This window comes from Marmota flaviventris, chromosome 5 (assembly GCF_047511675.1).
Source record: "Marmota flaviventris isolate mMarFla1 chromosome 5, mMarFla1.hap1, whole genome shotgun sequence".
NCBI classification, from domain to species: Eukaryota; Metazoa; Chordata; class Mammalia; order Rodentia; family Sciuridae; genus Marmota; species Marmota flaviventris.
In genome coordinates, this window is record NC_092502.1 from 164,539,876 (window position 1) to 164,566,932 (window position 27,057).

The 27,057-nt window shown below is 67.3% G+C and overlaps 10 non-coding genes across 10 annotated transcripts; all 10 read left to right on the forward strand.

The window, feature by feature from the left end:
- Window positions 1–2,410: 2,410 nt before the first annotated feature.
- Window positions 2,411–2,529, forward strand: LOC139705925 (5S ribosomal RNA). Its single transcript, XR_011707655.1, has one exon. It is a non-coding gene; the product is annotated as a 5S ribosomal RNA (ribosomal RNA).
- A 2,496-nt stretch (window positions 2,530–5,025) lies between these two features.
- LOC139705926 (5S ribosomal RNA) lies at window positions 5,026–5,144 on the forward strand. Its single transcript, XR_011707656.1, has one exon. It is a non-coding gene; the product is annotated as a 5S ribosomal RNA (ribosomal RNA).
- Window positions 5,145–7,628: 2,484 nt separating this feature from the next.
- LOC139705929 (5S ribosomal RNA) lies at window positions 7,629–7,747 on the forward strand. The gene has a single exon (XR_011707658.1). It is a non-coding gene; the product is annotated as a 5S ribosomal RNA (ribosomal RNA).
- Window positions 7,748–10,231: 2,484 nt separating this feature from the next.
- LOC114084645 (5S ribosomal RNA) lies at window positions 10,232–10,350 on the forward strand. The gene has a single exon (XR_003581353.1). It is a non-coding gene; the product is annotated as a 5S ribosomal RNA (ribosomal RNA).
- Window positions 10,351–12,838: 2,488 nt separating this feature from the next.
- On the forward strand, window positions 12,839–12,957 carry LOC139705930 (5S ribosomal RNA). The gene has a single exon (XR_011707659.1). It is a non-coding gene; the product is annotated as a 5S ribosomal RNA (ribosomal RNA).
- Window positions 12,958–15,450: 2,493 nt separating this feature from the next.
- On the forward strand, window positions 15,451–15,569 carry LOC114083695 (5S ribosomal RNA). Its single transcript, XR_003581187.1, has one exon. It is a non-coding gene; the product is annotated as a 5S ribosomal RNA (ribosomal RNA).
- A 2,484-nt stretch (window positions 15,570–18,053) lies between these two features.
- Window positions 18,054–18,172, forward strand: LOC139705942 (5S ribosomal RNA). The gene has a single exon (XR_011707671.1). It is a non-coding gene; the product is annotated as a 5S ribosomal RNA (ribosomal RNA).
- Window positions 18,173–20,665: 2,493 nt separating this feature from the next.
- LOC139705931 (5S ribosomal RNA) lies at window positions 20,666–20,784 on the forward strand. Its single transcript, XR_011707660.1, has one exon. It is a non-coding gene; the product is annotated as a 5S ribosomal RNA (ribosomal RNA).
- A 2,487-nt stretch (window positions 20,785–23,271) lies between these two features.
- LOC139705932 (5S ribosomal RNA) lies at window positions 23,272–23,390 on the forward strand. The gene has a single exon (XR_011707661.1). It is a non-coding gene; the product is annotated as a 5S ribosomal RNA (ribosomal RNA).
- A 2,488-nt stretch (window positions 23,391–25,878) lies between these two features.
- On the forward strand, window positions 25,879–25,997 carry LOC139705933 (5S ribosomal RNA). Its single transcript, XR_011707662.1, has one exon. It is a non-coding gene; the product is annotated as a 5S ribosomal RNA (ribosomal RNA).
- The last annotated feature ends 1,060 nt before the right edge of the window (window positions 25,998–27,057 follow it).

Sequence of the window (27,057 nt, forward strand, 5' to 3'; positions counted from 1 at the left end):
GCCCGCGGGGGTAGGGCGCAGGGGCAGCCCTGGGCTCCCGGTGTCCCTTCAGGCCTCCGGCGCCCGGCGCCCAGCGCCTGCAGCGAGGCCCACAGGCCTGGCTCTCTTCAGGGACGCTAGGACACTCCAGGCGACCCGGCGGAGCCGAGCCTGGTCCAGGCCTCGGCCATCCCTGTGCACCCTGACCGATCCCCACCCCTCACACTCGCGGATGGGCGGTGGGGGGGCGGACACCTGCTTTTCCCCAGAACACAGGGCCCACCCGCAGGGGCCGCTCCTCCACCCCTTCTTGCCACACCAGCAGAGCCTGGCCACCCAGGTCCTGGGAGTGAGAGAGTCCATCCAGCGTCTCTCCCTGGGTCCTTCTCTTGGCAACTCCTCTGCCGGGTCCCTCCTGTGTCTCTGCCTCCCTTCCCACCGCCTTCCTCCCTGAGGGTCCCCCTGAGTCTGTCTCTTCACCCATCTCTCTCTGTCTCTCTCTGTCTCTCACCCACCCACACACACACACACACTGGAAGCAGATGTCTTTCTGTCTATCTCTCTGTTCATCCATCTCTCCTTCACCTTTTTGACTCTACTGGCCTGTGAGGAGGCCTCCTGTCTCCATCTCCCACTCAGTGTGTTTCTGTCCTTGGCTCTTCTGTCTGTCTGTCTGTCTCTGTCTCTGTCTCTGTCTCTGTCTCTGTCTCTCTGTCTCTCTCTCTCTCACACACACACACTCACTCACCCCTCTCTTCCTCCCTCCCACCCCAGCCACCTCACTCTGGTGTGCAAGTCACCGAGGCCATGGTAGCCTCGAGAGTGGACAGTCACAGGTTCTCTCATCTCCCATCTAACTTCCCGTGGATGTAAGAGTGGATTCAGACATCCCCCTTGAAGTGCGTGCACATCTTCAGGGTGTGTGCTCAGCAGAGGCTGAGAGAAGGCCGAGGAGGCCACAGGGTCTTAAGAGGCTGCACTGGGAACCAAGCAAGAGAGCAGATGTCCAAGGAGGGCAGATGCTCCGAGAAGAGGAGGAAGCAGCCTTCAGAGCAGGCAAGTGGTTCGGGGCCAGGGGGTTGCCGGGGAGGACCACGTGCCAAGGGGAGGTGAAGCCCGGGCGGTGGGGACAGGGAGGCAGAGGCCCCTTTGGTCGCGGCGACCCGTCCACCTGGAGACGCCTGGCCGCGACGCAGGGCCCGACGGCCCGGTGGGCGCGCGCCCCCCGCAAGGCTTGCGGGTGAGGGGGCTTCCCGTCTGGTGAGGCCGTCCACTGGGCTCTGACGGGGTTTGACTCAGGGCGCTCCTTTCCCAGGCGGTCCTTTCCTGGAGCACCGCCCATGGACAAATGGACGGAGGGGTCTGTGCCCTTCCTCAGGGCGGTGCTGTACAGGTGCTGGTCCTTGACGCGTCCAAACAAGGCGCAGAGCCCTCCGACCTTGGCACTCAGTGCCAAGGGAGTCACTCGGGGGTGGGGTCGAGTGTGGTGGGGTGGGGTGGGGGTTCGGGTGGGGGTGCGGGTGGGCCAAGCGCTGCTTTGCAGAGTGGACGGGGAACTGAGGGCGAGGCAGGGGCCCCAGCGGCGCACTTCTGAGCCTGGCCCGGTGACTGACTGACTGACTGACTGGGAGCCAGCGGGCCACAGCCGGCTGGCCACCCGCTGCCCGGTTGTCTGTGGGTCCCTGCGTGTGCTCCTCCCTCCCTGAGCGTGGCTCCACGCGCTAGGCCCGCGCAGGTGTTGTGTGTGGCCGGCCCCTCGCCATTGCCCAGTCCCACCGCATTCCCAGCTGGGGCGCTGGGCCTCTGTCAGGGTCTCTGTCGTGTCCGGCGGGGGGCGGGGGTGCCTGCTCCCGTCTTGGCCCCTGGCTCTCTGGGCTCCCGGCTAGGCTAGGCTAGGCTAGGCTAGGGTAGCGCGCGCGGCGGCGGCGGCGGCTGGGGATTCTCTGGGGCTTCTGGGCCAGGCGAAGGGCGGGGTGGGGTGGCGGTGCGGGTGCCGGGTGCCGGGGGTCGGGGGTCTTGGGGCTTGGCGAGGAGGGGCAGAAGCCCGGCCCGGGCGGGGCTCCCGGTAGGTGGAGCCAGGTGCCGAGGGGCAGAGGTGGAGGCGGGACTCAGCCCCTCTCAGCCCCGCCTAGCCCACTCCACCCCGACCCGACCCGGGCCCTAGGACCCCAGAGGGAGAGCCGGCCAGTCTCCCAGGACCCCCGCGCCGCCGCGGGGACGGAGTCAGGTGGGAGCGAGAAAGCCAGCCTGGAGTTGAGTTGAGTAGGGCTGTGCTGGGCTGTGCTGGGGCGGGGCGAGGGAGGCCCCCTGCCAACACCCGCTGTGTTGGCCCCCTCCACCGCTCCCCTGCCCTCCCCTGCCCTCCCCTGCCCCTGGGCTGAACGCTGGAACCCGGCGCAGGCTCTTGAGGCGTTCCGGGGCAGCCTTCGCCGTCTACGGCCATACCACCCTGAACGCGCCCGATCTCGTCTGATCTCGGAAGCTAAGCAGGGTCGGGCCTGGTTAGTACTTGGATGGGAGACCGCCTGGGAATACCGGGTGCTGTAGGCTTTTGCGCCCCCTTCCCACACGCACTTTTCTTGCGTGGCCCAGGAAAAGTGTCCGTGACCGCCTCAGGCCGTGACCCCCGGGCCCGCGGGGGTAGGGCGCAGGGGCAGCCCTGGGCTCCCGGTGTCCCTTCAGGCCTCCGGCGCCCGGCGCCCAGCGCCTGCAGCGAGGCCCACAGGCCTGGCTCTCTTCAGGGACGCTAGGACACTCCAGGCGACCCGGCGGAGCCGAGCCTGGTCCAGGCCTCGGCCATCCCTGTGCACCCTGACCGATCCCCACCCCTCACACTCGCGGATGGGCGGTGGGGGGGCGGACACCTGCTTTTCCCCAGAACACAGGGCCCACCCGCAGGGGCCGCTCCTCCACCCCTTCTTGCCACACCAGCAGAGCCTGGCCACCCAGGTCCTGGGAGTGAGAGAGTCCATCCAGCGTCTCTCCCTGGGTCCTTCTCTTGGCAACTCCTCTGCCGGGTCCCTCCTGTGTCTCTGCCTCCCTTCCCACCGCCTTCCTCCCTGAGGGTCCCCCTGAGTCTGTCTCTTCACCCATCTCTCTCTGTCTCTCTCTGTCTCTCACCCACCCACACACACACACACACACTGGAAGCAGATGTCTTTCTGTCTATCTCTCTGTTCATCCATCTCTCCTTCACCTTTTTGACTCTACTGGCCTGTGAGGAGGCCTCCTGTCTCCATCTCCCACTCAGTGTGTTTCTGTCCTTGGCTCTTCTGTCTGTCTGTCTGTCTCTGTCTCTGTCTCTGTCTCTGTCTCTGTCTCTCTGTCTCTCTCTCTCTCACACACACACACTCACTCACCCCTCTCTTCCTCCCTCCCACCCCAGCCACCTCACTCTGGTGTGCAAGTCACCGAGGCCATGGTAGCCTCGAGAGTGGACAGTCACAGGTTCTCTCATCTCCCATCTAACTTCCCGTGGATGTAAGAGTGGATTCAGACATCCCCCTTGAAGTGCGTGCACGTCTTCAGGGTGTGTGCTCAGCAGAGGCTGAGAGAAGGCCGAGGAGGCCACAGGGTCTTAAGAGGCTGCACTGGGAACCAAGCAAGAGAGCAGATGTCCAAGGAGGGCAGGTGCTCCGAGAAGAGGAGGAAGCAGCCTTCAGAGCAGGCAAGTGGTTCGGGGCCAGGGGGTTGCCAGGGAGGACCACGTGCCAAGGGGAGGTGAAGCCCGGGCGGTGGGGACAGGGAGGCAGAGGCCCCTTTGGTCGCGGCGACCCGTCCACCTGGAGACGCCTGGCCGCGACGCAGGGCCCGACGGCCCGGTGGGCGCGCGCCCCCCCGCAAGGCTTGCGGGTGAGGGGGCTTCCCGTCTGGTGAGGCCGTCCACTGGGCTCTGACGGGGTTTGACTCAGGGCGCTCCTTTCCCAGGCGGTCCTTTCCTGGAGCACCGCCCATGGACAAATGGACGGAGGGGTCTGTGCCCTTCCTCAGGGCGGTGCTGTACAGGTGCTGGTCCTTGACGCGTCCAAACAAGGCGCAGAGCCCTCCGACCTTGGCACTCAGTGCCAAGGGAGTCACTCGGGGGTGGGGTCGAGTGTGGTGGGGTGGGGTGGGGGTTCGGGTGGGGGTGCGGGTGGGCCAAGCGCTGCTTTGCAGAGTGGACGGGGAACTGAGGGCGAGGCAGGGGCCCCAGCGGCGCACTTCTGAGCCTGGCCCGGTGACTGACTGACTGACTGACTGGGAGCCAGCGGGCCACAGCCGGCTGGCCACCCGCTGCCCGGTTGTCTGTGGGTCCCTGCGTGTGCTCCTCCCTCCCTGAGCTTGGCTCCACGCGCTAGGCCCGCGCAGGTGTTGTGTGTGGCCGGCCCCTCGCCATTGCCCAGTCCCACTGCATTCCCAGCTGGGGCGCTGGGCCTCTGTCAGGGTCTCTGGCGTGTCCGGCGGGGGGCGGGGGTGCCTGCTCGCGTCTTGGCCCCTGGCTCTCTGGGCTCCCGGCTAGGCTAGGCTAGGCTAGGCTAGGGTAGCGCGCGCGGCGGCGGCGGCGGCGGCTGGGGATTCTCTGGGGCTTCTGGGCCAGGCGAAGGGCGGGGTGGGGTGGCGGTGCGGGTGCCGGGTGCCGGGGGTCGGGGGTCTTGGGGCTTGGCGAGGAGGGGCAGAAGCCCGGCCCGGGCGGGGCTCCCGGTAGGTGGAGCCAGGTGCCGAGGGGCAGAGGTGGAGGCGGGACTCAGCCCCTCTCAGCCCCGCCTAGCCCACTCCACCCCGACCCGACCCGGGCCCGAGGACCCCAGAGGGAGAGCCGGCCAGTCTCCCAGGACCCCCGCGCCGCCGCGGGGACGGAGTCAGGGGGGAGCGAGAAAGCCAGCCTGGAGTTGAGTTGAGTAGGGCTGTGCTGGGCTGTGCTGGGGCGGGGCGAGGGAGGCCCCCTGCCAACACCCGCTGTGTTGGCCCCCTCCACCGCTCCCCTGCCCTCCCCTGCCCTCCCCTGCCCCTGGGCTGAACGCTGGAACCCGGCGCAGGCTCTTGAGGCGTTCCGGGGCAGCCTTCGCCGTCTACGGCCATACCACCCTGAACGCGCCCGATCTCGTCTGATCTCGGAAGCTAAGCAGGGTCGGGCCTGGTTAGTACTTGGATGGGAGACCGCCTGGGAATACCGGGTGCTGTAGGCTTTTGCGCCCCCTTCCCACACGCACTTTTCTTGCGTGGCCCAGGAAAAGTGTCCGTGACCGCCTCAGGCCGTGACCCCCGGGCCCGCGGGGGTAGGGCGCAGGGGCAGCCCTGGGCTCCCGGTGTCCCTTCAGGCCTCCGGCGCCCGGCGCCCAGCGCCTGCAGCGAGGCCCACAGGCCTGGCTCTCTTCAGGGACGCTAGGACACTCCAGGCGACCCGGCGGAGCCGAGCCTGGTCCAGGCCTCGGCCATCCCTGTGCACCCTGACCGATCCCCACCCCTCACACTCGCGGATGGGCGGTGGGGGGGCGGACACCTGCTTTTCCCCAGAACACAGGGCCCACCCGCAGGGGCCGCTCCTCCACCCCTTCTTGCCACACCAGCAGAGCCTGGCCACCCAGGTCCTGGGAGTGAGAGAGTCCATCCAGCGTCTCTCCCTGGGTCCTTCTCTTGGCAACTCCTCTGCCGGGTCCCTCCTGTGTCTCTGCCTCCCTTCCCACCGCCTTCCTCCCTGAGGGTCCCCCTGAGTCTGTCTCTTCACCCATCTCTCTCTGTCTCTCTCTGTCTCTCACCCACCCACACACACACACACACTGGAAGCAGATGTCTTTCTGTCTATCTCTCTGTTCATCCATCTCTCCTTCACCTTTTTGACTCTACTGGCCTGTGAGGAGGCCTCCTGTCTCCATCTCCCACTCAGTGTGTTTCTGTCCTTGGCTCTTCTGTCTGTCTGTCTGTCTCTGTCTCTGTCTCTGTCTCTGTCTCTCTGTCTCTCTCTCTCTCACACACACACACTCACTCACCCCTCTCTTCCTCCCTCCCACCCCAGCCACCTCACTCTGGTGTGCAAGTCACCGAGGCCATGGTAGCCTCGAGAGTGGACAGTCACAGGTTCTCTCATCTCCCATCTAACTTCCCGTGGATGTAAGAGTGGATTCAGACATCCCCCTTGAAGTGCGTGCACATCTTCAGGGTGTGTGCTCAGCAGAGGCTGAGAGAAGGCCGAGGAGGCCACAGGGTCTTAAGAGGCTGCACTGGGAACCAAGCAAGAGAGCAGATGTCCAAGGAGGGCAGGTGCTCCGAGAAGAGGAGGAAGCAGCCTTCAGAGCAGGCAAGTGGTTCGGGGCCAGGGGGTTGCCGGGGAGGACCACGTGCCAAGGGGAGGTGAAGCCCGGGCGGTGGGGACAGGGAGGCAGAGGCCCCTTTGGTCGCGGCGACCCGTCCACCTGGAGACGCCTGGCCGCGACGCAGGGCCCGACGGCCCGGTGGGCGCGCGCCCCCCGCAAGGCTTGCGGGTGAGGGGGCTTCCCGTCTGGTGAGGCCGTCCACTGGGCTCTGACGGGGTTTGACTCAGGGCGCTCCTTTCCCAGGCGGTCCTTTCCTGGAGCACCGCCCATGGACAAATGGACGGAGGGGTCTGTGCCCTTCCTCAGGGCGGTGCTGTACAGGTGCTGGTCCTTGACGCGTCCAAACAAGGCGCAGAGCCCTCCGACCTTGGCACTCAGTGCCAAGGGAGTCACTCGGGGGTGGGGTCGAGTGTGGTGGGGTGGGGTGGGGGTTCGGGTGGGGGTGCGGGTGGGCCAAGCGCTGCTTTGCAGAGTGGACGGGGAACTGAGGGCGAGGCAGGGGCCCCAGCGGCGCACTTCTGAGCCTGGCCCGGTGACTGACTGACTGACTGACTGGGAGCCAGCGGGCCACAGCCGGCTGGCCACCCGCTGCCCGGTTGTCTGTGGGTCCCTGCGTGTGCTCCTCCCTCCCTGAGCGTGGCTCCACGCGCTAGGCCCGCGCAGGTGTTGTGTGTGGCCGGCCCCTCGCCATTGCCCAGTCCCACCGCATTCCCAGCTGGGGCGCTGGGCCTCTGTCAGGGTCTCTGTCGTGTCCGGCGGGGGGCGGGGGTGCCTGCTCCCGTCTTGGCCCCTGGCTCTCTGGGCTCCCGGCTAGGCTAGGCTAGGCTAGGCTAGGGTAGCGCGCGCGGCGGCGGCGGCGGCTGGGGATTCTCTGGGGCTTCTGGGCCAGGCGAAGGGCGGGGTGGGGTGGCGGTGCGGGTGCCGGGTGCCGGGGGTCGGGGGTCTTGGGGCTTGGCGAGGAGGGGCAGAAGCCCGGCCCGGGCGGGGCTCCCGGTAGGTGGAGCCAGGTGCCGAGGGGCAGAGGTGGAGGCGGGACTCAGCCCCTCTCAGCCCCGCCTAGCCCACTCCACCCCGACCCGACCCGGGCCCTAGGACCCCAGAGGGAGAGCCGGCCAGTCTCCCAGGACCCCCGCGCCGCCGCGGGGACGGAGTCAGGTGGGAGCGAGAAAGCCAGCCTGGAGTTGAGTTGAGTAGGGCTGGGCTGGGCTGTGCTGGGGCGGGGCGAGGGAGGCCCCCTGCCAACACCCGCTGTGTTGGCCCCCTCCACCGCTCCCCTGCCCTCCCCTGCCCTCCCCTGCCCCTGGGCTGAACGCTGGAACCCGGCGCAGGCTCTTGAGGCGTTCCGGGGCAGCCTTCGCCGTCTACGGCCATACCACCCTGAACGCGCCCGATCTCGTCTGATCTCGGAAGCTAAGCAGGGTCGGGCCTGGTTAGTACTTGGATGGGAGACCGCCTGGGAATACCGGGTGCTGTAGGCTTTTGCGCCCCCTTCCCACACGCACTTTTCTTGCGTGGCCCAGGAAAAGTGTCCGTGACCGCCTCAGGCCGTGACCCCCGGGCCCGCGGGGGTAGGGCGCAGGGGCAGCCCTGGGCTCCCGGTGTCCCTTCAGGCCTCCGGCGCCCGGCGCCCAGCGCCTGCAGCGAGGCCCACAGGCCTGGCTCTCTTCAGGGACGCTAGGACACTCCAGGCGACCCGGCGGAGCCGAGCCTGGTCCAGGCCTCGGCCATCCCTGTGCACCCTGACCGATCCCCACCCCTCACACTCGCGGATGGGCGGTGGGGGGGCGGACACCTGCTTTTCCCCAGAACACAGGGCCCACCCGCAGGGGCCGCTCCTCCACCCCTTCCTGCCACACCAGCAGAGCCTGGCCACCCAGGTCCTGGGAGTGAGAGAGTCCATCCAGCGTCTCTCCCTGGGTCCTTCTCTTGGCAACTCCTCTGCCGGGTCCCTCCTGTGTCTCTGCCTCCCTTCCCACCGCCTTCCTCCCTGAGGGTCCCCCTGAGTCTGTCTCTTCACCCATCTCTCTCTGTCTCTCTCTGTCTCTCACCCACCCACACACACACACACACTGGAAGCAGATGTCTTTCTGTCTATCTCTCTGTTCATCCATCTCTCCTTCACCTTTTTGACTCTACTGGCCTGTGAGGAGGCCTCCTGTCTCCATCTCCCACTCAGTGTGTTTCTGTCCTTGGCTCTTCTGTCTGTCTGTCTGTCTCTGTCTCTGTCTCTGTCTCTGTCTCTCTGTCTCTCTCTCTCTCACACACACACACTCACTCACCCCTCTCTTCCTCCCTCCCACCCCAGCCACCTCACTCTGGTGTGCAAGTCACCGAGGCCATGGTAGCCTCGAGAGTGGACAGTCACAGGTTCTCTCATCTCCCATCTAACTTCCCGTGGATGTAAGAGTGGATTCAGACATCCCCCTTGAAGTGCGTGCACGTCTTCAGGGTGTGTGCTCAGCAGAGGCTGAGAGAAGGCCGAGGAGGCCACAGGGTCTTAAGAGGCTGCACTGGGAACCAAGCAAGAGAGCAGATGTCCAAGGAGGGCAGGTGCTCCGAGAAGAGGAGGAAGCAGCCTTCAGAGCAGGCAAGTGGTTCGGGGCCAGGGGGTTGCCGGGGAGGACCACGTGCCAAGGGGAGGTGAAGCCCGGGCGGTGGGGACAGGGAGGCAGAGGCCCCTTTGGTCGCGGCGACCCGTCCACCTGGAGACGCCTGGCCGCGACGCAGGGCCCGACGGCCCGGTGGGCGCGCGCCCCCCACAAGGCTTGCGGGTGAGGGGGCTTCCCGTCTGGTGAGGCCGTCCACTGGGCTCTGACGGGGTTTGACTCAGGGCGCTCCTTTCCCAGGCGGTCCTTTCCTGGAGCACCGCCCATGGACAAATGGACGGAGGGGTCTGTGCCCTTCCTCAGGGCGGTGCTGTACAGGTGCTGGTCCTTGACGCGTCCAAACAAGGCGCAGAGCCCTCCGACCTTGGCACTCAGTGCCAAGGGAGTCACTCGGGGGTGGGGTCGAGTGTGGTGGGGTGGGGTGGGGGTTCGGGTGGGGGTGCGGGTGGGCCAAGCGCTGCTTTGCAGAGTGGACGGGGAACTGAGGGCGAGGCAGGGGCCCCAGCGGCGCACTTCTGAGCCTGGCCCGGTGACTGACTGACTGACTGACTGGGAGCCAGCGGGCCACAGCCGGCTGGCCACCCGCTGCCCGGTTGTCTGTGGGTCCCTGCGTGTGCTCCTCCCTCCCTGAGCGTGGCTCCACGCGCTAGGCCCGCGCAGGTGTTGTGTGTGGCCGGCCCCTCGCCATTGCCCAGTCCCACTGCATTCCCAGCTGGGGCGCTGGGCCTCTGTCAGGGTCTCTGTCGTGTCCGGCGGGGGGCGGGGGTGCCTGCTCCCGTCTTGGCCCCTGGCTCTCTGGGCTCCCGGCTAGGCTAGGCTAGGCTAGGCTAGGGTAGCGCGCGCGGCGGCGGCGGCGGCTGGGGATTCTCTGGGGCTTCTGGGCCAGGCGAAGGGCGGGGTGGGGTGGCGGTGCGGGTGCCGGGTGCCGGGGGTCGGGGGTCTTGGGGCTTGGCGAGGAGGGGCAGAAGCCCGGCCCGGGCGGGGCTCCCGGTAGGTGGAGCCAGGTGCCGAGGGGCAGAGGTGGAGGCGGGACTCAGCCCCTCTCAGCCCCGCCTAGCCCACTCCACCCCGACCCGACCCGGGCCCGAGGACCCCAGAGGGAGAGCCGGCCAGTCTCCCAGGACCCCCGCGCCGCCGCGGGGACGGAGTCAGGTGGGAGCGAGAAAGCCAGCCTGGAGTTGAGTTGAGTAGGGCTGGGCTGGGCTGTGCTGGGGCGGGGCGAGGGAGGCCCCCTGCCAACACCCGCTGTGTTGGCCCCCTCCACCGCTCCCCTGCCCTCCCCTGCCCTCCCCTGCCCCTGGGCTGAACGCTGGAACCCGGCGCAGGCTCTTGAGGCGTTCCGGGGCAGCCTTCGCCGTCTACGGCCATACCACCCTGAACGCGCCCGATCTCGTCTGATCTCGGAAGCTAAGCAGGGTCGGGCCTGGTTAGTACTTGGATGGGAGACCGCCTGGGAATACCGGGTGCTGTAGGCTTTTGCGCCCCCTTCCCACACGCACTTTTCTTGCGTGGCCCAGGAAAAGTGTCCGTGACCGCCTCAGGCCGTGACCCCCGGGCCCGCGGGGGTAGGGCGCAGGGGCAGCCCTGGGCTCCCGGTGTCCCTTCAGGCCTCCGGCGCCCGGCGCCCAGCGCCTGCAGCGAGGCCCACAGGCCTGGCTCTCTTCAGGGACGCTAGGACACTCCAGGCGACCCGGCGGAGCCGAGCCTGGTCCAGGCCTCGGCCATCCCTGTGCACCCTGACCGATCCCCACCCCTCACACTCGCGGATGGGCGGTGGGGGGGCGGACACCTGCTTTTCCCCAGAACACAGGGCCCACCCGCAGGGGCCGCTCCTCCACCCCTTCTTGCCACACCAGCAGAGCCTGGCCACCCAGGTCCTGGGAGTGAGAGAGTCCATCCAGCGTCTCTCCCTGGGTCCTTCTCTTGGCAACTCCTCTGCCGGGTCCCTCCTGTGTCTCTGCCTCCCTTCCCACCGCCTTCCTCCCTGAGGGTCCCCCTGAGTCTGTCTCTTCACCCATCTCTCTCTGTCTCTCTCTGTCTCTCACCCACCCACACACACACACACACTGGAAGCAGATGTCTTTCTGTCTATCTCTCTGTTCATCCATCTCTCCTTCACCTTTTTGACTCTACTGGCCTGTGAGGAGGCCTCCTGTCTCCATCTCCCACTCAGTGTGTTTCTGTCCTTGGCTCTTCTGTCTGTCTGTCTGTCTCTGTCTCTGTCTCTGTCTCTGTCTCTCTGTCTCTCTCTCTCTCACACACACACACTCACTCACCCCTCTCTTCCTCCCTCCCACCCCAGCCACCTCACTCTGGTGTGCAAGTCACCGAGGCCATGGTAGCCTCGAGAGTGGACAGTCACAGGTTCTCTCATCTCCCATCTAACTTCCCGTGGATGTAAGAGTGGATTCAGACATCCCCCTTGAAGTGCGTGCACGTCTTCAGGGTGTGTGCTCAGCAGAGGCTGAGAGAAGGCCGAGGAGGCCACAGGGTCTTAAGAGGCTGCACTGGGAACCAAGCAAGAGAGCAGATGTCCAAGGAGGGCAGGTGCTCCGAGAAGAGGAGGAAGCAGCCTTCAGAGCAGGCAAGTGGTTCGGGGCCAGGGGGTTGCCAGGGAGGACCACGTGCCAAGGGGAGGTGAAGCCCGGGCGGTGGGGACAGGGAGGCAGAGGCCCCTTTGGTCGCGGCGACCCGTCCACCTGGAGACGCCTGGCCGCGACGCAGGGCCCGACGGCCCGGTGGGCGCGCGCCCCCCCGCAAGGCTTGCGGGTGAGGGGGCTTCCCGTCTGGTGAGGCCGTCCACTGGGCTCTGACGGGGTTTGACTCAGGGCGCTCCTTTCCCAGGCGGTCCTTTCCTGGAGCACCGCCCATGGACAAATGGACGGAGGGGTCTGTGCCCTTCCTCAGGGCGGTGCTGTACAGGTGCTGGTCCTTGACGCGTCCAAACAAGGCGCAGAGCCCTCCGACCTTGGCACTCAGTGCCAAGGGAGTCACTCGGGGGTGGGGTCGAGTGTGGTGGGGTGGGGTGGGGGTTCGGGTGGGGGTGCGGGTGGGCCAAGCGCTGCTTTGCAGAGTGGACGGGGAACTGAGGGCGAGGCAGGGGCCCCAGCGGCGCACTTCTGAGCCTGGCCCGGTGACTGACTGACTGACTGACTGGGAGCCAGCGGGCCACAGCCGGCTGGCCACCCGCTGCCCAGTTGTCTGTGGGTCCCTGCGTGTGCTCCTCCCTCCCTGAGCGTGGCTCCACGCGCTAGGCCCGCGCAGGTGTTGTGTGTGGCCGGCCCCTCGCCATTGCCCAGTCCCACTGCATTCCCAGCTGGGGCGCTGGGCCTCTGTCAGGGTCTCTGGCGTGTCCGGCGGGGGGCGGGGGTGCCTGCTCGCGTCTTGGCCCCTGGCTCTCTGGGCTCCCGGCTAGGCTAGGCTAGGCTAGGCTAGGGTAGCGCGCGCGGCGGCGGCGGCGGCGGCTGGGGATTCTCTGGGGCTTCTGGGCCAGGCGAAGGGCGGGGTGGGGTGGCGGTGCGGGTGCCGGGTGCCGGGGGTCGGGGGTCTTGGGGCTTGGCGAGGAGGGGCAGAAGCCCGGCCCGGGCGGGGCTCCCGGTAGGTGGAGCCAGGTGCCGAGGGGCAGAGGTGGAGGCGGGACTCAGCCCCTCTCAGCCCCGCCTAGCCCACTCCACCCCGACCCGACCCGGGCCCGAGGACCCCAGAGGGAGAGCCGGCCAGTCTCCCAGGACCCCCGCGCCGCCGCGGGGACGGAGTCAGGTGGGAGCGAGAAAGCCAGCCTGGAGTTGAGTTGAGTAGGGCTGTGCTGGGCTGTGCTGGGGCGGGGCGAGGGAGGCCCCCTGCCAACACCCGCGGTGTTGGCCCCCTCCACCGCTCCCCTGCCCTCCCCTGCCCTCCCCTGCCCCTGGGCTGAACGCTGGAACCCGGCGCAGGCTCTTGAGGCGTTCCGGGGCAGCCTTCGCCGTCTACGGCCATACCACCCTGAACGCGCCCGATCTCGTCTGATCTCGGAAGCTAAGCAGGGTCGGGCCTGGTTAGTACTTGGATGGGAGACCGCCTGGGAATACCGGGTGCTGTAGGCTTTTGCGCCCCCTTCCCACACGCACTTTTCTTGCGTGGCCCAGGAAAAGTGTCCGTGACCGCCTCAGGCCGTGACCCCCGGGCCCGCGGGGGTAGGGCGCAGGGGCAGCCCTGGGCTCCCGGTGTCCCTTCAGGCCTCCGGCGCCCGGCGCCCAGCGCCTGCAGCGAGGCCCACAGGCCTGGCTCTCTTCAGGGACGCTAGGACACTCCAGGCGACCCGGCGGAGCCGAGCCTGGTCCAGGCCTCGGCCATCCCTGTGCACCCTGACCGATCCCCACCCCTCACACTCGCGGATGGGCGGTGGGGGGGCGGACACCTGCTTTTCCCCAGAACACAGGGCCCACCCGCAGGGGCCGCTCCTCCACCCCTTCTTGCCACACCAGCAGAGCCTGGCCACCCAGGTCCTGGGAGTGAGAGAGTCCATCCAGCGTCTCTCCCTGGGTCCTTCTCTTGGCAACTCCTCTGCCGGGTCCCTCCTGTGTCTCTGCCTCCCTTCCCACCGCCTTCCTCCCTGAGGGTCCCCCTGAGTCTGTCTCTTCACCCATCTCTCTCTGTCTCTCTCTGTCTCTCACCCACCCACACACACACACACACTGGAAGCAGATGTCTTTCTGTCTATCTCTCTGTTCATCCATCTCTCCTTCACCTTTTTGACTCTACTGGCCTGTGAGGAGGCCTCCTGTCTCCATCTCCCACTCAGTGTGTTTCTGTCCTTGGCTCTTCTGTCTGTCTGTCTGTCTCTGTCTCTGTCTCTGTCTCTGTCTCTGTCTCTCTGTCTCTCTCTCTCTCACACACACACACTCACTCACCCCTCTCTTCCTCCCTCCCACCCCAGCCACCTCACTCTGGTGTGCAAGTCACCGAGGCCATGGTAGCCTCGAGAGTGGACAGTCACAGGTTCTCTCATCTCCCATCTAACTTCCCGTGGATGTAAGAGTGGATTCAGACATCCCCCTTGAAGTGCGTGCACGTCTTCAGGGTGTGTGCTCAGCAGAGGCTGAGAGAAGGCCGAGGAGGCCACAGGGTCTTAAGAGGCTGCACTGGGAACCAAGCAAGAGAGCAGATGTCCAAGGAGGGCAGGTGCTCCGAGAAGAGGAGGAAGCAGCCTTCAGAGCAGGCAAGTGGTTCGGGGCCAGGGGGTTGCCAGGGAGGACCACGTGCCAAGGGGAGGTGAAGCCCGGGCGGTGGGGACAGGGAGGCAGAGGCCCCTTTGGTCGCGGCGACCCGTCCACCTGGAGACGCCTGGCCGCGACGCAGGGCCCGACGGCCCGGTGGGCGCGCGCCCCCCGCAAGGCTTGCGGGTGAGGGGGCTTCCCGTCTGGTGAGGCCGTCCACTGGGCTCTGACGGGGTTTGACTCAGGGCGCTCCTTTCCCAGGCGGTCCTTTCCTGGAGCACCGCCCATGGACAAATGGACGGAGGGGTCTGTGCCCTTCCTCAGGGCGGTGCTGTACAGGTGCTGGTCCTTGACGCGTCCAAACAAGGCGCAGAGCCCTCCGACCTTGGCACTCAGTGCCAAGGGAGTCACTCGGGGGTGGGGTCGAGTGTGGTGGGGTGGGGTGGGGGTTCGGGTGGGGGTGCGGGTGGGCCAAGCGCTGCTTTGCAGAGTGGACGGGGAACTGAGGGCGAGGCAGGGGCCCCAGCGGCGCACTTCTGAGCCTGGCCCGGTGACTGACTGACTGACTGACTGGGAGCCAGCGGGCCACAGCCGGCTGGCCACCCGCTGCCCGGTTGTCTGTGGGTCCCTGCGTGTGCTCCTCCCTCCCTGAGCGTGGCTCCACGCGCTAGGCCCGCGCAGGTGTTGTGTGTGGCCGGCCCCTCGCCATTGCCCAGTCCCACTGCATTCCCAGCTGGGGCGCTGGGCCTCTGTCAGGGTCTCTGGCGTGTCCGGCGGGGGGCGGGGGTGCCTGCTCGCGTCTTGGCCCCTGGCTCTCTGGGCTCCCGGCTAGGCTAGGCTAGGCTAGGCTAGGGTAGCGCGCGCGGCGGCGGCGGCGGCGGCTGGGGATTCTCTGGGGCTTCTGGGCCAGGCGAAGGGCGGGGTGGGGTGGCGGTGCGGGTGCCGGGTGCCGGGGGTCGGGGGTCTTGGGGCTTGGCGAGGAGGGGCAGAAGCCCGGCCCGGGCGGGGCTCCCGGTAGGTGGAGCCAGGTGCCGAGGGGCAGAGGTGGAGGCGGGACTCAGCCCCTCTCAGCCCCGCCTAGCCCACTCCACCCCGACCCGACCCGGGCCCGAGGACCCCAGAGGGAGAGCCGGCCAGTCTCCCAGGACCCCCGCGCCGCCGCGGGGACGGAGTCAGGTGGGAGCGAGAAAGCCAGCCTGGAGTTGAGTTGAGTAGGGCTGGGCTGGGCTGTGCTGGGGCGGGGCGAGGGAGGCCCCCTGCCAACACCCGCTGTGTTGGCCCCCTCCACCGCTCCCCTGCCCTCCCCTGCCCTCCCCTGCCCCTGGGCTGAACGCTGGAACCCGGCGCAGGCTCTTGAGGCGTTCCGGGGCAGCCTTCGCCGTCTACGGCCATACCACCCTGAACGCGCCCGATCTCGTCTGATCTCGGAAGCTAAGCAGGGTCGGGCCTGGTTAGTACTTGGATGGGAGACCGCCTGGGAATACCGGGTGCTGTAGGCTTTTGCGCCCCCTTCCCACACGCACTTTTCTTGCGTGGCCCAGGAAAAGTGTCCGTGACCGCCTCAGGCCGTGACCCCCGGGCCCGCGGGGGTAGGGCGCAGGGGCAGCCCTGGGCTCCCGGTGTCCCTTCAGGCCTCCGGCGCCCGGCGCCCAGCGCCTGCAGCGAGGCCCACAGGCCTGGCTCTCTTCAGGGACGCTAGGACACTCCAGGCGACCCGGCGGAGCCGAGCCTGGTCCAGGCCTCGGCCATCCCTGTGCACCCTGACCGATCCCCACCCCTCACACTCGCGGATGGGCGGTGGGGGGGCGGACACCTGCTTTTCCCCAGAACACAGGGCCCACCCGCAGGGGCCGCTCCTCCACCCCTTCTTGCCACACCAGCAGAGCCTGGCCACCCAGGTCCTGGGAGTGAGAGAGTCCATCCAGCGTCTCTCCCTGGGTCCTTCTCTTGGCAACTCCTCTGCCGGGTCCCTCCTGTGTCTCTGCCTCCCTTCCCACCGCCTTCCTCCCTGAGGGTCCCCCTGAGTCTGTCTCTTCACCCATCTCTCTCTGTCTCTCTCTGTCTCTCACCCACCCACACACACACACACACTGGAAGCAGATGTCTTTCTGTCTATCTCTCTGTTCATCCATCTCTCCTTCACCTTTTTGACTCTACTGGCCTGTGAGGAGGCCTCCTGTCTCCATCTCCCACTCAGTGTGTTTCTGTCCTTGGCTCTTCTGTCTGTCTGTCTGTCTCTGTCTCTGTCTCTGTCTCTGTCTCTCTGTCTCTCTCTCTCTCACACACACACACTCACTCACCCCTCTCTTCCTCCCTCCCACCCCAGCCACCTCACTCTGGTGTGCAAGTCACCGAGGCCATGGTAGCCTCGAGAGTGGACAGTCACAGGTTCTCTCATCTCCCATCTAACTTCCCGTGGATGTAAGAGTGGATTCAGACATCCCCCTTGAAGTGCGTGCACGTCTTCAGGGTGTGTGCTCAGCAGAGGCTGAGAGAAGGCCGAGGAGGCCACAGGGTCTTAAGAGGCTGCACTGGGAACCAAGCAAGAGAGCAGATGTCCAAGGAGGGCAGGTGCTCCGAGAAGAGGAGGAAGCAGCCTTCAGAGCAGGCAAGTGGTTCGGGGCCAGGGGGTTGCCGGGGAGGACCACGTGCCAAGGGGAGGTGAAGCCCGGGCGGTGGGGACAGGGAGGCAGAGGCCCCTTTGGTCGCGGCGACCCGTCCACCTGGAGACGCCTGGCCGCGACGCAGGGCCCGACGGCCCGGTGGGCGCGCGCCCCCCGCAAGGCTTGCGGGTGAGGGGGCTTCCCGTCTGGTGAGGCCGTCCACTGGGCTCTGACGGGGTTTGACTCAGGGCGCTCCTTTCCCAGGCGGTCCTTTCCTGGAGCACCGCCCATGGACAAATGGACGGAGGGGTCTGTGCCCTTCCTCAGGGCGGTGCTGTACAGGTGCTGGTCCTTGACGCGTCCAAACAAGGCGCAGAGCCCTCCGACCTTGGCACTCAGTGCCAAGGGAGTCACTCGGGGGTGGGGTCGAGTGTGGTGGGGTGGGGTGGGGGTTCGGGTGGGGGTGCGGGTGGGCCAAGCGCTGCTTTGCAGAGTGGACGGGGAACTGAGGGCGAGGCAGGGGCCCCAGCGGCGCACTTCTGAGCCTGGCCCGGTGACTGACTGACTGACTGACTGGGAGCCAGCGGGCCACAGCCGGCTGGCCACCCGCTGCCCGGTTGTCTGTGGGTCCCTGCGTGTGCTCCTCCCTCCCTGAGCGTGGCTCCACGCGCTAGGCCCGCGCAGGTGTTGTGTGTGGCCGGCCCCTCGCCATTGCCCAGTCCCACCGCATTCCCAGCTGGGGCGCTGGGCCTCTGTCAGGGTCTCTGTCGTGTCCGGCGGGGGGCGGGGGTGCCTGCTCCCGTCTTGGCCCCTGGCTCTCTGGGCTCCCGGCTAGGCTAGGCTAGGCTAGGCTAGGGTAGCGCGCGCGGCGGCGGCGGCGGCTGGGGATTCTCTGGGGCTTCTGGGCCAGGCGAAGGGCGGGGTGGGGTGGCGGTGCGGGTGCCGGGTGCCGGGGGTCGGGGGTCTTGGGGCTTGGCGAGGAGGGGCAGAAGCCCGGCCCGGGCGGGGCTCCCGGTAGGTGGAGCCAGGTGCCGAGGGGCAGAGGTGGAGGCGGGACTCAGCCCCTCTCAGCCCCGCCTAGCCCACTCCACCCCGACCCGACCCGGGCCCTAGGACCCCAGAGGGAGAGCCGGCCAGTCTCCCAGGACCCCCGCGCCGCCGCGGGGACGGAGTCAGGTGGGAGCGAGAAAGCCAGCCTGGAGTTGAGTTGAGTAGGGCTGGGCTGGGCTGTGCTGGGGCGGGGCGAGGGAGGCCCCCTGCCAACACCCGCTGTGTTGGCCCCCTCCACCGCTCCCCTGCCCTCCCCTGCCCTCCCCTGCCCCTGGGCTGAACGCTGGAACCCGGCGCAGGCTCTTGAGGCGTTCCGGGGCAGCCTTCGCCGTCTACGGCCATACCACCCTGAACGCGCCCGATCTCGTCTGATCTCGAAAGCTAAGCAGGGTCGGGCCTGGTTAGTACTTGGATGGGAGACCGCCTGGGAATACCGGGTGCTGTAGGCTTTTGCGCCCCCTTCCCACACGCACTTTTCTTGCGTGGCCCAGGAAAAGTGTCCGTGACCGCCTCAGGCCGTGACCCCCGGGCCCGCGGGGGTAGGGCGCAGGGGCAGCCCTGGGCTCCCGGTGTCCCTTCAGGCCTCCGGCGCCCGGCGCCCAGCGCCTGCAGCGAGGCCCACAGGCCTGGCTCTCTTCAGGGACGCTAGGACACTCCAGGCGACCCGGCGGAGCCGAGCCTGGTCCAGGCCTCGGCCATCCCTGTGCACCCTGACCGATCCCCACCCCTCACACTCGCGGATGGGCGGTGGGGGGGCGGACACCTGCTTTTCCCCAGAACACAGGGCCCACTCGCAGGGGCCGCTCCTCCACCCCTTCTTGCCACACCAGCAGAGCCTGGCCACCCAGGTCCTGGGAGTGAGAGAGTCCATCCAGCGTCTCTCCCTGGGTCCTTCTCTTGGCAACTCCTCTGCCGGGTCCCTCCTGTGTCTCTGCCTCCCTTCCCACCGCCTTCCTCCCTGAGGGTCCCCCTGAGTCTGTCTCTTCACCCATCTCTCTCTGTCTCTCTCTGTCTCTCACCCACCCACACACACACACACACTGGAAGCAGATGTCTTTCTGTCTATCTCTCTGTTCATCCATCTCTCCTTCACCTTTTTGACTCTACTGGCCTGTGAGGAGGCCTCCTGTCTCCATCTCCCACTCAGTGTGTTTCTGTCCTTGGCTCTTCTGTCTGTCTGTCTGTCTCTGTCTCTGTCTCTGTCTCTGTCTCTGTCTCTCTCTCTCTCTCTCTCTCACACACACACACTCACTCACCCCTCTCTTCCTCCCTCCCACCCCAGCCACCTCACTCTGGTGTGCAAGTCACCAAGGCCATGGTAGCCTCGAGAGTGGACAGTCACAGGTTCTCTCATCTCCCATCTAACTTCCCGTGGATGTAAGAGTGGATTCAGACATCCCCCTTGAAGTGCGTGCACATCTTCAGGGTGTGTGCTCAGCAGAGGCTGAGAGAAGGCCGAGGAGGCCACAGGGTCTTAAGAGGCTGCACTGGGAACCAAGCAAGAGAGCAGATGTCCAAGGAGGGCAGATGCTCCGAGAAGAGGAGGAAGCAGCCTTCAGAGCAGGCAAGTGGTTCGGGGCCAGGGGGTTGCCGGGGAGGACCACGTGCCAAGGGGAGGTGAAGCCCGGGCGGTGGGGACAGGGAGGCAGAGGCCCCTTTGGTCGCGGCGACCCGTCCACCTGGAGACGCCTGGCCGCGACGCAGGGCCCGACGGCCCGGTGGGCGCGCGCCCCCCGCAAGGCTTGCGGGTGAGGGGGCTTCCCGTCTGGTGAGGCCGTCCACTGGGCTCTGACGGGGTTTGACTCAGGGCGCTCCTTTCCCAGGCGGTCCTTTCCTGGAGCACCGCCCATGGACAAATGGACGGAGGGGTCTGTGCCCTTCCTCAGGGCGGTGCTGTACAGGTGCTGGTCCTTGACGCGTCCAAACAAGGCGCAGAGCCCTCCGACCTTGGCACTCAGTGCCAAGGGAGTCACTCGGGGGTGGGGTCGAGTGTGGTGGGGTGGGGTGGGGGTTCGGGTGGGGGTGCGGGTGGGCCAAGCGCTGCTTTGCAGAGTGGACGGGGAACTGAGGGCGAGGCAGGGGCCCCAGCGGCGCACTTCTGAGCCTGGCCCGGTGACTGACTGACTGACTGACTGGGAGCCAGCGGGCCACAGCCGGCTGGCCACCCGCTGCCCGGTTGTCTGTGGGTCCCTGCGTGTGCTCCTCCCTCCCTGAGCTTGGCTCCACGCGCTAGGCCCGCGCAGGTGTTGTGTGTGGCCGGCCCCTCGCCATTGCCCAGTCCCACTGCATTCCCAGCTGGGGCGCTGGGCCTCTGTCAGGGTCTCTGGCGTGTCCGGCGGGGGGCGGGGGTGCCTGCTCGCGTCTTGGCCCCTGGCTCTCTGGGCTCCCGGCTAGGCTAGGCTAGGCTAGGCTAGGGTAGCGCGCGCGGCGGCGGCGGCGGCGGCTGGGGATTCTCTGGGGCTTCTGGGCCAGGCGAAGGGCGGGGTGGGGTGGCGGTGCGGGTGCCTGGTGCCGGGGGTCGGGGGTCTTGGGGCTTGGCGAGGAGGGGCAGAAGCCCGGCCCGGGCGGGGCTCCCGGTAGGTGGAGCCAGGTGCCGAGGGGCAGAGGTGGAGGCGGGACTCAGCCCCTCTCAGCCCCGCCTAGCCCACTCCACCCCGACCCGACCCGGGCCCGAGGACCCCAGAGGGAGAGCCGGCCAGTCTCCCAGGACCCCCGCGCCGCCGCGGGGACGGAGTCAGGTGGGAGCGAGAAAGCCAGCCTGGAGTTGAGTTGAGTAGGGCTGTGCTGGGCTGTGCTGGGGCGGGGCGAGGGAGGCCCCCTGCCAACACCCGCTGTGTTGGCCCCCTCCACCGCTCCCCTGCCCTCCCCTGCCCTCCCCTGCCCCTGGGCTGAACGCTGGAACCCGGCGCAGGCTCTTGAGGCATTCCGGGGCAGCCTTCGCCGTCTACGGCCATACCACCCTGAACGCGCCCGATCTCGTCTGATCTCGGAAGCTAAGCAGGGTCGGGCCTGGTTAGTACTTGGATGGGAGACCGCCTGGGAATACCGGGTGCTGTAGGCTTTTGCGCCCCCTTCCCACACGCACTTTTCTTGCGTGGCCCAGGAAAAGTGTCCGTGACCGCCTCAGGCCGTGACCCCCGGGCCCGCGGGGGTAGGGCGCAGGGGCAGCCCTGGGCTCCCGGTGTCCCTTCAGGCCTCCGGCGCCCGGCGCCCAGCGCCTGCAGCGAGGCCCACAGGCCTGGCTCTCTTCAGGGACACTAGGACACTCCAGGCGACCCGGCGGAGCCGAGCCTGGTCCAGGCCTCGGCCATCCCTGTGCACCCTGACCGATCCCCACCCCTCACACTCGCGGATGGGCGGTGGGGGGGCGGACACCTGCTTTTCCCCAGAACACAGGGCCCACCCGCAGGGGCCGCTCCTCCACCCCTTCTTGCCACACCAGCAGAGCCTGGCCACCCAGGTCCTGGGAGTGAGAGAGTCCATCCAGCGTCTCTCCCTGGGTCCTTCTCTTGGCAACTCCTCTGCCGGGTCCCTCCTGTGTCTCTGCCTCCCTTCCCACCGCCTTCCTCCCTGAGGGTCCCCCTGAGTCTGTCTCTTCACCCATCTCTCTCTGTCTCTCTCTGTCTCTCACCCACCCACACACACACACACACTGGAAGCAGATGTCTTTCTGTCTATCTCTCTGTTCATCCATCTCTCCTTCACCTTTTTGACTCTACTGGCCTGTGAGGAGGCCTCCTGTCTCCATCTCCCACTCAGTGTGTTTCTGTCCTTGGCTCTTCTGTCTGTCTGTCTGTCTCTGTCTCTGTCTCTGTCTCTGTCTCTCTGTCTCTCTCTCTCTCACACACACACACTCACTCACCCCTCTCTTCCTCCCTCCCACCCCAGCCACCTCACTCTGGTGTGCAAGTCACCGAGGCCATGGTAGCCTCGAGAGTGGACAGTCACAGGTTCTCTCATCTCCCATCTAACTTCCCGTGGATGTAAGAGTGGATTCAGACATCCCCCTTGAAGTGCGTGCACATCTTCAGGGTGTGTGCTCAGCAGAGGCTGAGAGAAGGCCGAGGAGGCCACAGGGTCTTAAGAGGCTGCACTGGGAACCAAGCAAGAGAGCAGATGTCCAAGGAGGGCAGATGCTCCGAGAAGAGGAGGAAGCAGCCTTCAGAGCAGGCAAGTGGTTCGGGGCCAGGGGGTTGCCGGGGAGGACCACGTGCCAAGGGGAGGTGAAGCCCGGGCGGTGGGGACAGGGAGGCAGAGGCCCCTTTGGTCGCGGCGACCCGTCCACCTGGAGACGCCTGGCCGCGACGCAGGGCCCGACGGCCCGGTGGGCGCGCGCCCCCCGCAAGGCTTGCGGGTGAGGGGGCTTCCCGTCTGGTGAGGCCGTCCACTGGGCTCTGACGGGGTTTGACTCAGGGCGCTCCTTTCCCAGGCGGTCCTTTCCTGGAGCACCGCCCATGGACAAATGGACGGAGGGGTCTGTGCCCTTCCTCAGGGCGGTGCTGTACAGGTGCTGGTCCTTGACGCGTCCAAACAAGGCGCAGAGCCCTCCGACCTTGGCACTCAGTGCCAAGGGAGTCACTCGGGGGTGGGGTCGAGTGTGGTGGGGTGGGGTGGGGGTTCGGGTGGGGGTGCGGGTGGGCCAAGCGCTGCTTTGCAGAGTGGACGGGGAACTGAGGGCGAGGCAGGGGCCCCAGCGGCGCACTTCTGAGCCTGGCCCGGTGACTGACTGACTGACTGACTGGGAGCCAGCGGGCCACAGCCGGCTGGCCACCCGCTGCCCGGTTGTCTGTGGGTCCCTGCGTGTGCTCCTCCCTCCCTGAGCGTGGCTCCACGCGCTAGGCCCGCGCAGGTGTTGTGTGTGGCCGGCCCCTCGCCATTGCCCAGTCCCACTGCATTCCCAGCTGGGGCGCTGGGCCTCTGTCAGGGTCTCTGGCGTGTCCGGCGGGGGGCGGGGGTGCCTGCTCGCGTCTTGGCCCCTGGCTCTCTGGGCTCCCGGCTAGGCTAGGCTAGGCTAGGCTAGGGTAGCACGCGCGGCGGCGGCGGCGGCGGCTGGGGATTCTCTGGGGCTTCTGGGCCAGGCGAAGGGCGGGGTGGGGTGGCGGTGCGGGTGCCGGGTGCCGGGGGTCGGGGGTCTTGGGGCTTGGCGAGGAGGGGCAGAAGCCCGGCCCGGGCGGGGCTCCCGGTAGGTGGAGCCAGGTGCCGAGGGGCAGAGGTGGAGGCGGGACTCAGCCCCTCTCAGCCCCGCCTAGCCCACTCCACCCCGACCCGACCCGGGCCCGAGGACCCCAGAGGGAGAGCCGGCCAGTCTCCCAGGACCCCCGCGCCGCCGCGGGGACGGAGTCAGGTGGGAGCGAGAAAGCCAGCCTGGAGTTGAGTTGAGTAGGGCTGGGCTGGGCTGTGCTGGGGCGGGGCGAGGGAGGCCCCCTGCCAACACCCGCTGTGTTGGCCCCCTCCACCGCTCCCCTGCCCTCCCCTGCCCTCCCCTGCCCCTGGGCTGAACGCTGGAACCCGGCGCAGGCTCTTGAGGCGTTCCGGGGCAGCCTTCGCCGTCTACGGCCATACCACCCTGAACGCGCCCGATCTCGTCTGATCTCGGAAGCTAAGCAGGGTCGGGCCTGGTTAGTACTTGGATGGGAGACCGCCTGGGAATACCGGGTGCTGTAGGCTTTTGCGCCCCCTTCCCACACGCACTTTTCTTGCGTGGCCCAGGAAAAGTGTCCGTGACCGCCTCAGGCCGTGACCCCCGGGCCCGCGGGGGTAGGGCGCAGGGGCAGCCCTGGGCTCCCGGTGTCCCTTCAGGCCTCCGGCGCCCGGCGCCCAGCGCCTGCAGCGAGGCCCACAGGCCTGGCTCTCTTCAGGGACGCTAGGACACTCCAGGCGACCCGGCGGAGCCGAGCCTGGTCCAGGCCTCGGCCATCCCTGTGCACCCTGACCGATCCCCACCCCTCACACTCGCGGATGGGCGGTGGGGGGGCGGACACCTGCTTTTCCCCAGAACACAGGGCCCACCCGCAGGGGCCGCTCCTCCACCCCTTCCTGCCACACCAGCAGAGCCTGGCCACCCAGGTCCTGGGAGTGAGAGAGTCCATCCAGCGTCTCTCCCTGGGTCCTTCTCTTGGCAACTCCTCTGCCGGGTCCCTCCTGTGTCTCTGCCTCCCTTCCCACCGCCTTCCTCCCTGAGGGTCCCCCTGAGTCTGTCTCTTCACCCATCTCTCTCTGTCTCTCTCTGTCTCTCACCCACCCACACACACACACACACTGGAAGCAGATGTCTTTCTGTCTATCTCTCTGTTCATCCATCTCTCCTTCACCTTTTTGACTCTACTGGCCTGTGAGGAGGCCTCCTGTCTCCATCTCCCACTCAGTGTGTTTCTGTCCTTGGCTCTTCTGTCTGTCTGTCTGTCTCTGTCTCTGTCTCTGTCTCTGTCTCTCTGTCTCTCTCTCTCTCACACACACACACTCACTCACCCCTCTCTTCCTCCCTCCCACCCCAGCCACCTCACTCTGGTGTGCAAGTCACCGAGGCCATGGTAGCCTCGAGAGTGGACAGTCACAGGTTCTCTCATCTCCCATCTAACTTCCCGTGGATGTAAGAGTGGATTCAGACATCCCCCTTGAAGTGCGTGCACGTCTTCAGGGTGTGTGCTCAGCAGAGGCTGAGAGAAGGCCGAGGAGGCCACAGGGTCTTAAGAGGCTGCACTGGGAACCAAGCAAGAGAGCAGATGTCCAAGGAGGGCAGGTGCTCCGAGAAGAGGAGGAAGCAGCCTTCAGAGCAGGCAAGTGGTTCGGGGCCAGGGGGTTGCCAGGGAGGACCACGTGCCAAGGGGAGGTGAAGCCCGGGCGGTGGGGACAGGGAGGCAGAGGCCCCTTTGGTCGCGGCGACCCGTCCACCTGGAGACGCCTGGCCGCGACGCAGGGCCCGACGGCCCGGTGGGCGCGCGCCCCCCCGCAAGGCTTGCGGGTGAGGGGGCTTCCCGTCTGGTGAGGCCGTCCACTGGGCTCTGACGGGGTTTGACTCAGGGCGCTCCTTTCCCAGGCGGTCCTTTCCTGGAGCACCGCCCATGGACAAATGGACGGAGGGGTCTGTGCCCTTCCTCAGGGCGGTGCTGTACAGGTGCTGGTCCTTGACGCGTCCAAACAAGGCGCAGAGCCCTCCGACCTTGGCACTCAGTGCCAAGGGAGTCACTCGGGGGTGGGGTCGAGTGTGGTGGGGTGGGGTGGGGGTTCGGGTGGGGGTGCGGGTGGGCCAAGCGCTGCTTTGCAGAGTGGACGGGGAACTGAGGGCGAGGCAGGGGCCCCAGCGGCGCACTTCTGAGCCTGGCCCGGTGACTGACTGACTGACTGACTGGGAGCCAGCGGGCCACAGCCGGCTGGCCACCCGCTGCCCGGTTGTCTGTGGGTCCCTGCGTGTGCTCCTCCCTCCCTGAGCGTGGCTCCACGCGCTAGGCCCGCGCAGGTGTTGTGTGTGGCCGGCCCCTCGCCATTGCCCAGTCCCACTGCATTCCCAGCTGGGGCGCTGGGCCTCTGTCAGGGTCTCTGGCGTGTCCGGCGGGGGGCGGGGGTGCCTGCTCGCGTCTTGGCCCCTGGCTCTCTGGGCTCCCGGCTAGGCTAGGCTAGGCTAGGCTAGGGTAGCGCGCGCGGCGGCGGCGGCGGCGGCTGGGGATTCTCTGGGGCTTCTGGGCCAGGCGAAGGGCGGGGTGGGGTGGCGGTGCGGGTGCCGGGTGCCGGGGGTCGGGGGTCTTGGGGCTTGGCGAGGAGGGGCAGAAGCCCGGCCCGGGCGGGGCTCCCGGTAGGTGGAGCCAGGTGCCGAGGGGCAGAGGTGGAGGCGGGACTCAGCCCCTCTCAGCCCCGCCTAGCCCACTCCACCCCGACCCGACCCGGGCCCGAGGACCCCAGAGGGAGAGCCGGCCAGTCTCCCAGGACCCCCGCGCCGCCGCGGGGACGGAGTCAGGTGGGAGCGAGAAAGCCAGCCTGGAGTTGAGTTGAGTAGGGCTGGGCTGGGCTGTGCTGGGGCGGGGCGAGGGAGGCCCCCTGCCAACACCCGCGGTGTTGGCCCCCTCCACCGCTCCCCTGCCCTCCCCTGCCCTCCCCTGCCCCTGGGCTGAACGCTGGAACCCGGCGCAGGCTCTTGAGGCGTTCCGGGGCAGCCTTCGCCGTCTACGGCCATACCACCCTGAACGCGCCCGATCTCGTCTGATCTCGGAAGCTAAGCAGGGTCGGGCCTGGTTAGTACTTGGATGGGAGACCGCCTGGGAATACCGGGTGCTGTAGGCTTTTGCGCCCCCTTCCCACACGCACTTTTCTTGCGTGGCCCAGGAAAAGTGTCCGTGACCGCCTCAGGCCGTGACCCCCGGGCCCGCGGGGGTAGGGCGCAGGGGCAGCCCTGGGCTCCCGGTGTCCCTTCAGGCCTCCGGCGCCCGGCGCCCAGCGCCTGCAGCGAGGCCCACAGGCCTGGCTCTCTTCAGGGACGCTAGGACACTCCAGGCGACCCGGCGGAGCCGAGCCTGGTCCAGGCCTCGGCCATCCCTGTGCACCCTGACCGATCCCCACCCCTCACACTCGCGGATGGGCGGTGGGGGGGCGGACACCTGCTTTTCCCCAGAACACAGGGCCCACCCGCAGGGGCCGCTCCTCCACCCCTTCCTGCCACACCAGCAGAGCCTGGCCACCCAGGTCCTGGGAGTGAGAGAGTCCATCCAGCGTCTCTCCCTGGGTCCTTCTCTTGGCAACTCCTCTGCCGGGTCCCTCCTGTGTCTCTGCCTCCCTTCCCACCGCCTTCCTCCCTGAGGGTCCCCCTGAGTCTGTCTCTTCACCCATCTCTCTCTGTCTCTCTCTGTCTCTCACCCACCCACACACACACACACACTGGAAGCAGATGTCTTTCTGTCTATCTCTCTGTTCATCCATCTCTCCTTCACCTTTTTGACTCTACTGGCCTGTGAGGAGGCCTCCTGTCTCCATCTCCCACTCAGTGTGTTTCTGTCCTTGGCTCTTCTGTCTGTCTGTCTGTCTCTGTCTCTGTCTCTGTCTCTGTCTCTCTGTCTCTCTCTCTCTCACACACACACACTCACTCACCCCTCTCTTCCTCCCTCCCACCCCAGCCACCTCACTCTGGTGTGCAAGTCACCGAGGCCATGGTAGCCTCGAGAGTGGACAGTCACAGGTTCTCTCATCTCCCATCTAACTTCCCGTGGATGTAAGAGTGGATTCAGACATCCCCCTTGAAGTGCGTGCACGTCTTCAGGGTGTGTGCTCAGCAGAGGCTGAGAGAAGGCCGAGGAGGCCACAGGGTCTTAAGAGGCTGCACTGGGAACCAAGCAAGAGAGCAGATGTC